This window comes from Corvus brachyrhynchos, unplaced genomic scaffold, assembly GCF_000691975.1.
Source record: "Corvus brachyrhynchos isolate BGI_N302 unplaced genomic scaffold, ASM69197v1 scaffold227, whole genome shotgun sequence".
NCBI classification, from domain to species: domain Eukaryota; kingdom Metazoa; phylum Chordata; class Aves; order Passeriformes; family Corvidae; genus Corvus; species Corvus brachyrhynchos.
In genome coordinates this window covers 709,080-717,405 of record NW_008239290.1, presented here as the reverse complement: position 1 = coordinate 717,405, position 8,326 = coordinate 709,080, and the positions used below count along the sequence as shown (strand labels likewise).

At 39.0% G+C, this 8,326-nt stretch overlaps 1 long non-coding RNA gene across 1 annotated transcript in view; it reads right to left on the bottom strand.

Annotated features, from left to right (window-relative positions):
- LOC108448226 overlaps positions 1–5,301 on the bottom strand; it is a 9,562-nt gene extending 4,261 nt beyond the window's left edge. Inside the window, exon 1 of the long non-coding RNA XR_001864043.1 lies at positions 1,168–5,301. This is a non-coding gene — a long non-coding RNA (uncharacterized LOC108448226). The remainder of the gene's footprint in view (positions 1–1,167) is intronic.
- Between the last annotated feature and the right edge of the window lie 3,025 nt (positions 5,302–8,326).

Below are 8,326 nucleotides of genomic sequence, written 5' to 3'. Positions count from 1 at the left end.
AATGAGGAATACTTTAATTTACCAAACTAATAGGTTCTCCAGCCTTACTCAGGGTCTTAAAGGGAATGGATGAGTACAGACATGCCTAAACTCCTCTTCTGATATTTCTAGCTGTTTCACAGGAAATCTGCTTTAACTTAAAAATCACATAGCTAGTTCAGTGTTATGTCTAAACTTGAAGGAATTGTTTGACCTAATGGCTTTAAATTTATTGCCTTGCCCCTTCAGAGCACTGGCAAAAGAACATTTCCCCACATAAGTTACTATTGTTTGGTAAAACTTTTTTAAACAGTGAAGTTCTTCTGAAAAGGTAAAATACTCCCTAATCCGGGACACCACTGTGATCGCAACAGGGTAGAAAATCCCTTCTGATCCTTAAACTGGGTATTCTGGCAGAAACATAGCATCTTAGAAACATGCACATAAGATTGAGAAGGAAGAGGGAAGCAATGCCTCTCTTCATTGTCAATCAGAATGCTGAGATTGCTGCTGAGTGCCAGTGGGGGCTATGGATGAATAAGGGTCATGGGTGCCATTGTGTTCATGGAGGCCAGCATGCTCTGAGACCCAGAGAGGCTTCAAGGAGGAATAAGCTCTGGCATAGGTTTGAAAACATATATCCCACCCATTATTCATGCTAGATCGCTTGGTCTTTGATTAGTCCAGTTAAGTTTCATTCAGCAAGAGCTTTTTGGGTTCATCCTAAAAGACAATTTACTTCACCAGAATTAGGTATAACAAATTACACAGTTTCTTCATACAGGGGAAAAAAAAAAAAAAAAAAGGCTATCTTTTGGAATCTTATTGCAATTTAGCTATTAGAAAGGCTAAATTACAAAGCCATAAATGTGGTTCCACGGAATGTGCATATAAAAGGCATTGTCAAAAGCTGGTCACATAGCATAAAAGAGCAGAACCAGATTAAGATCTGTAAAATTTCCCGATTTCTGAAATTCATTTTTGTTTACATTTGTGGTACTTCTTCTGGTATGATGATTTTCACTGATACACCTAAACAGACTAAAAGTGAGCAAAGATTACCCCTGCAATCAAGAATTAAGTGTATTTAACAAATAAATGCTAATTTCACAGGAAAACTAATATAGAATATGACATAAATACAAAAAAAAAAAAAAAATTAACCTTAAAAAATAAAGTAGTACTTACCATTGTTTTGCAGTAAGACCAATGAGGACTTGGTTTTGCACTCTGATCTTCCCAGTTTTTCTTTTGCTAACCCAAACACATAACAATAATCTGTTTAGGTAACATATTACTCTTTTTACACTTGGAAATAGCTTACTACAACAAAGTTACAGTAAATTATTTAATGTTCGGCCTAATTTTTCAAATCAGTACATCACAAGCTCACAGATAGCCTACATTTCTTATAGCCCTTGCTTTGATAAGGCGTTAACAAACACCAAGCATACATCCATTGCTTGGGCATCAAACAGTTTATTACAATATCCTAAAACCAAGAGACATTGCTATTTTGTGCCTGTATTCAACTGCTTTCACTCTAGAAGACACTGTCATTAAGGAACCTGAACCCTTTCTGTCTATGCCCTAAACAGTGAGGAGAGAAAAGTTGTTCCCAAATCAGGACATAGTGACACGTTACCTTCTCCTGTAGAGCACAGATGGAAAAAAATGCATGCGCAAACAGAATACCACCTTAAGCTCACCATTTTCCTCATGGCACACTAAGCATAAAACATATTATTCTGGAAGGGGCATTTTGCATTCTTGTGAAGTTCACTTTTTAAAATCAGACATCACGATGCCCATGGCCATAACAGCATCTCAAGGGGGAAAAACCAGCACTTTCTTTTTGTCTGTAAAACCACATACCCCCAGTAAAGCTAAATTGAACAAAACTACCCTACCCTCATGTTTTCAGGATCTTCAAAGAAATAATGTAACAGTAGCCTACAGGTGGTAACATTTTAAGAAAAGTGCATCTGAATGGAGACCAATGATTCCAATGCCTGTTACACGACAAAAAGCAGGACCCGAAGGAAGAGGAGGTACATGCCTCTATTTAACGTAAGTCCTAGTGTCGAGCTCTTCATCTACAGCAGGAGGTGGCCCCTCCTAAGGCTAAGTGCCTTAAATTGTACATGCACAGTTCAAAAGTGGGGGTCTCTGGGGAAAACTTCATGAGGAAGGAATAATGCTTTTTAAAAAAATTTATTTTCAAGTAAAGTAAAAAGTTTAATTCAATATACAGATGTGCTTTTTTCCCCCCCTTTGATCTCTGAAAAGCTCTGGGTAAACACATCTAACAGCTCTCAGCTGCATTTGTTTAGCTTAGGTAGCTGGAATTTTACAACAGGCAGTTGAAAGAACAATTGGATTTCTACTGCAATTGTTCTGAAAGAGACTGAACAGTCTTTTCAAGCTAAATAGGACCTCAGAGTAGAAATATACCTGTTGTAAATTTAGATTAATTGTAATTGAGATAAACAGAACTACTGATGACTTATTCTCTGTAGCTGATTCCAAATTTTGTAAATCTCACGCAAAGATATAAATTGTTAGTATGTTCAAATTTTTAACTATGTATTTTTATCTTTAAAAAATTCAACACACAACAAAGTTTATTCCTAGTCACATCTATATTTTTTTTCCTAGCTGGTCAATATCTTAAAGAAATCTGCACAAGTAGCATTTAGGTTGTAGGCCTTTGTACTTATTCCCCAGTTTTCCAGAGTGCATCTGATAGCAATACATGAAAAAATTGAGTTTTTCAGTCAGGAATATGTTCTGAAAAAGGAATCATAATTTCTAAAAGCAGTGGTGTTGTGATAGTGATATGGTGTATTTGAGATGTGTATGCAGGCACATGCATACAGCAGATTGAAATATGTGATGTAGAAAGGCTTTTCTGGCAGCAGCTTGGAGTGCAAATGTAAATCATTTCCTCTTTTTAGCACTTAGGCAAGTGTACAAAATGTTGTCTTACCATCATCTTTAGATCAAATACAGAGCATGTTATGTATACATATGTGTACAGACATACACACATGCAAACAGTGAAATATAAAATGCTTATAAATAAACCCATGTTACAAAATTGTGTTTATATGAATTTACTTTTCCTTATAGCCATAAGTACACCCATACAAACATATGAATATGAGTGTATATTTTCCATCAAAATAGAAGTAATTTATTGTGCATGTTATGTGTCCTTTCTTCTTCTAAAGTATATTAAAATACCTTTGATCCTTTTAAGTAGTTTGGCTAAAAGTCTATTACACATTTTAGCAAAAGCTGACAGTGAGTTTTCAGTTGAAGATCTTTTCACCCTCACCTGATGTCATTAAAAGTAAAGGACAGGGGGAACACCTCCATGTGGAAAAAAGAATGTGTCAGTGAGAATTATACTCTGGTAGAAATGGGCCTTCTCCCTTTTTTCTTAAAAATAAATGAAATGATTTTAGCTTTTCTTAAACTCAAATGTACAGTAATGGATTTTTCACTGAGTATCTGAGTTCCTTGTAAGTAGATCCTATTGTAAGGATAAAATGTTTCTAGCAGAAACATAGACCAGATATACCTTAGCACTAAAACAGCCAGACTGTCTTAATACCAGGTCCCTATTCAAAGCACATGAAAGCAATTAAAAAATAATTAGAAAAAAAAAATTAGAAAACCTATAAAAATACAGACCTACATCTAAGCTACATAATTAGCTCTTAAACAAGTGAAATGAACTATATCGTTGCTGCTGAATTTAGAGAAAAGTGCTGAATAGAGTGGATGGAAATAAGGAAAGAGACAGCTAAGCATAAACTGGTGACACCCTCACATTTGTTGATTTGATGTGTAAGACTCAGGGTCATATTTGTTCTAAATTCAGTTGTGCCACTTCTTAACTTCTTTTAACAGTAAAACTAAGCAGTCAAAAAATCTTAACTGAAAACTTGTTTGGAAAATATGTGAGAATGAACAATACTGCTGAGAGAATTTGTTAACCTAAATCAGACTTTTTATAAAAATATAAACATTTTTTACACTGATTGTCTTTAGCTGGCATAATGAAGCCATATTCTAAAACATATTTTTCTCTTATGTCAGCTTTCCTAACAATAGGAATTTCAAAAGACATCTCTAATACTGAGCTAACTCTTCCAGGTGCCTTACTTTCAGAGACAGACATAGCTCCCAGGGCAATTATCCTGCTCATCAGTTCTGGTTTCACTAACAATCACACACTGATAAATGGAGACTCACCTGCTCCAGTCTCTGGAACCTTAAACACATGGACCCCCCTGACCCACCTCTCCAACTGCTGGCACTTACCCCATACGCTCACACAGAGAACAGTCAGCCCTTCACCCGTGAAAAGAGAAATGGAGTTAAATGAGAAGACAGGACAGACTGCAGTGATGAGGCCACAGAGAGGCAAGTGTTTTGACCAGGTAACTGTTCATACAGGACTGGCCCTAATTATTCATTTAGCCCCCTATTTTCCTGCTTTTTTCTTCCCCAAACCTTAATCAGTCTCTGTCCCTGGCCTTGGATATTTCTTTAAGCAACCTAAAATAAGGCCTCCCAAAATCCCAAATGATCTTCCCATCATGCATCCCATAATATGTACAATGCCCCTAGGTAGTGAACCCCTTGATCTGTGAGGTGGCCCATAGAGCCTTCTGTCTGACTGCTGGTGCTGTGTGTTCCAAGGATGTATGCTGCTGAGAGTCCCCTGTGGAAGCCCTTGGAGAGATCAGGCAGAGATTTTGTCTCTTTGACCCAGCTATTTGGATTACCCTGCCCAGCCATGTACTCCTGTGCTCCTCTGGGCTTGTGGAAACGGGCCTTTGATGGCCTGGTGTCCCAGCAGATTATTATTTGGGTTACCCCAACCTGCCATAGTCTATGTGCTCCTTTGTAGGTGTGCAGGGGAGTTTCTATTGTGCAACCTGATAAAACCCAATGCAAGGAACTAAAAGTGCATTATTTTTCTCATGACACTTTATGTCAGGATTGTGTCCAGACAGTTTTTGAACATTTCCAGAGAAGGAGACTCAACAGCCTCCGTGGGAAACCTCAGTCACCCACACTGTAAAGAAGTTCTTCCTCATGTTCAAGTGGAACTTCATGTGTTTCAGTTTCTGCCCACTTCCTCTCATCCTATTGCTTGGCACCACTGAAATGAGCCTGGCTCCGTCCTCTTGGCACCTTCCCTTTAGTTACTTGTAAACATTGATATGATCGCCTCTCGGTCTTCTTTCTTCATAAGGGAGGTGCTCCTCATCATTTTTGTAGTCCTCTGCAGGACTCACTTCAGGAGCTCCATGTATCTCTTGAACTGGAGAGCCCAAGATTGAACACAGCACTCCAGATGTGGCCTCACCAGGACTGAGTAGACAGGCAGGATCACTGTCCTTGACCTGCTGGCAACACCCTTCCTAATGCTCCTCAGGAAACCTCTGACCTTTTTGACCACAAGTACACACTGCTGGCTCATGGACAGCTTGTTGTCCACCAGGACCCCCAGGTCTTTCTCTGCAGAGGTACTTAAAAACCTCAACAGTTCTGATTCCTTCAACTCTTGAAAAACTTACTAAATGACTTACTTCATGGCTGGCACAGACTAGCAAGTCATTTAACAATATGTATCTTAAAATCACAGCTACTTCCAGAGAGAAGTCCTGCTTCTCAAGTGACTGCTAAAAGACCTGGGATTGCAGTGCAAGATGTGGATCAATTTGTACTACTGGAAATTTCTGTCCAGATAACTGAAAAATTGTTCCAAGGCTGTGTTATTCCATACAAGTTCTGAATTTATTTAATAGTGAACAGATATGTCTCATAGGTGCAAAAAGAGGTTGTTTGGAGCATTAGTTCAGGCACTTTGACTACACCAAAATCTTTATAGAAACCAATAGAAAACTAGTGCAACTAATTCGAATGCAAACAGGTGTTATAAAAAACCAATGCTACTTAGCAGATCACTTAGCATAATATCCCAATTTAAATATCCACTATGAGTATAAGCAATCCATCCCGTAGGTAAGACATATATACTATGATGTGCAACTACCTATCTGAAACAGAAATACAGTGTTTCTCAGAAAAAAGAATTCCTGATCTGTAATTGTGTGACCATTCAACTTAAGCTGGAGACTCAAGACACTGCAGTTTTGCAATAGTAGCAAAAAAGAATCAGATATCCCTTAGTCAAATGCACAACATCCTTGTCTCTAAACTGGAGAGACATGGATTTGACAGATGGACCATTCAGTGGATAAAGAATTGTCTGGAAGGTCACTCTCAAAGAGTTGCAGTCAACAACTCAATGTCCAAGCCGAAAGCAGTGGCACTTGGTGTTCCTCAGAGGTCAGTATTGGAACTGGCACCTTTTAACGTGTTTATTAGGACTGAGTTCACCTTCAGCAAGTCTGCTGATGTCACCAACATGCTGGAGGAAAGGGATGCCATCCGGAGAGAGACCTTGACAGGCTTGAGAGGTAGTCCTGTGTGAACCTCATGAAGTTCAACAAGGACAAGTGCAAGGTGCTGCACCTGGGTCTGGGCAATCCCAAACACAAATACAGTCTGGGCAGAAAACAGATCGAGGCTAGCCCTGGGGGGAAGGACTTGGGGGTGTTCACAGATGAGAAGACCAACATGACTTGGCAATGCATGCTGGCAGCCCAGAAAGCCTGCCAGCAGAAACATCCTGGGATACATCAAAACTAATGTGACAGCAGGTCAGGGGAGGTTGTTCTTCCCCTCTATTCTGCCACTGTGAGGGCCCACCTGGAGTGCCACATGTTGGGGCCCCCAACACAAGAAGGACACAGACCTGTAGAGTGAGTCCAGAGCAGGACCATGAAGATGGTCGGACAGCTAGAGCACCTCTCCTTAGAAGGCAGGTTGAGAGAGTAGGGGCTGTTCAGCATGGAGTAGAAAAGGCTCCAGGGAGACTTTATATGAGCCTTCCAGTACCTAAAGAGATTTTGCAAGAAAACTGGAGAGGAACATTTTTCAAGGGCATGTAGTAATAGGACAAAGGAGGATGGCTCTAAGCTGAAGGAGGTCAGGTTTAAGTTAGACAGAAATTCCTTACTGTGATGGTGGTGAGGCACAGGAACTGGTTGACCAGAGAAGTTATGGATGTCTCATTCCTGGGGCTATTCAAGGCCAGGCTGGACAGGGCTTGGAGCAGCCTGGTCTAGTGGCAGGTTCCCTGCCCATGGCAGGAGAGTTGGAACTAGGTGGACTTCAAGGTCTCTTCCAACTCCAGGCATTCTATGATACAAAAATATATGAATGCTGCTGTTTCTTCCTGTTGCATCCTCCACTATAGCAACATCACCTTCAGATTTATCAGGATATACTTTAAATGACTGGATTTCGTTCATTACCAGACCTCCCACAGATGCTAACTTTTGCAACGCTTACCACTAAATAGATCAAGGAAGATAGAGTTATAAAAAGAATCATCAATTTTCAGAAGTAAGATGGTCTTCCTCAACTGTATATTGTATTATATACTGTATCAAATGTCATTAATTCCTGTCTCCAGCTACTGGGTCTGTAAAAAGCATGATTTTTGATGGGTTTTGTTTGTCTGTGCTTTTTTTTTTCCTTTTGTTTTTGAAATGCTCTCTATAGCATTGTGACAATGCATTAAAATAAATAGGAAGAAAACATGAAAAGAATCGGTCAACTTTTGTACAAAGTATTTGGTATTTTGTGATATATCCAAAAGGACTGCTAAAGAGGAATTTGCATTCATCTACTAGCCCATGAGATGGAAACATTTTTTCTTTCAGGAGAAAAACTGAAGTTTCTTAGAATTAATAAAAAATTTCTTTCATGGGATACAGAAAGTTTAGAAAAAAACCTAAGTAGATAAATTATTACAAGGTTTTTAAAAACATAGTTGTAACATAAAAGGTGCTTATCCTGATATCTTTGAGTGTGCCATAGGCATGTATTCATGGCCTTACAGAAAATACTCCAGCTGGGGAGCCAGTGTGTTTCTTACTTCTGGGTTATCCCTTGGTGCTAATCCAAATGATTAATATCAAGAAGTTAATGCAGCACAGCCACATGCTATATAATGGTGCCAGATTAAAGGCATCAGGGTGATATAATTATCACAGTCATAAGAGAAAGATTTCAATTAAAGGTACCATAGCAGCATGCAACTAAAAACAGCACAGCAGCATACTAATTAAACTGCAGAAATTCACTGCAAGCATTGTGGTTTATTCTACTTGAGGCAATGAAACAACCAACAAAGCAGCATAATAGTATCCTAAAATCCAATCAAATAATGCCAATAAAATAATTATACAGTATA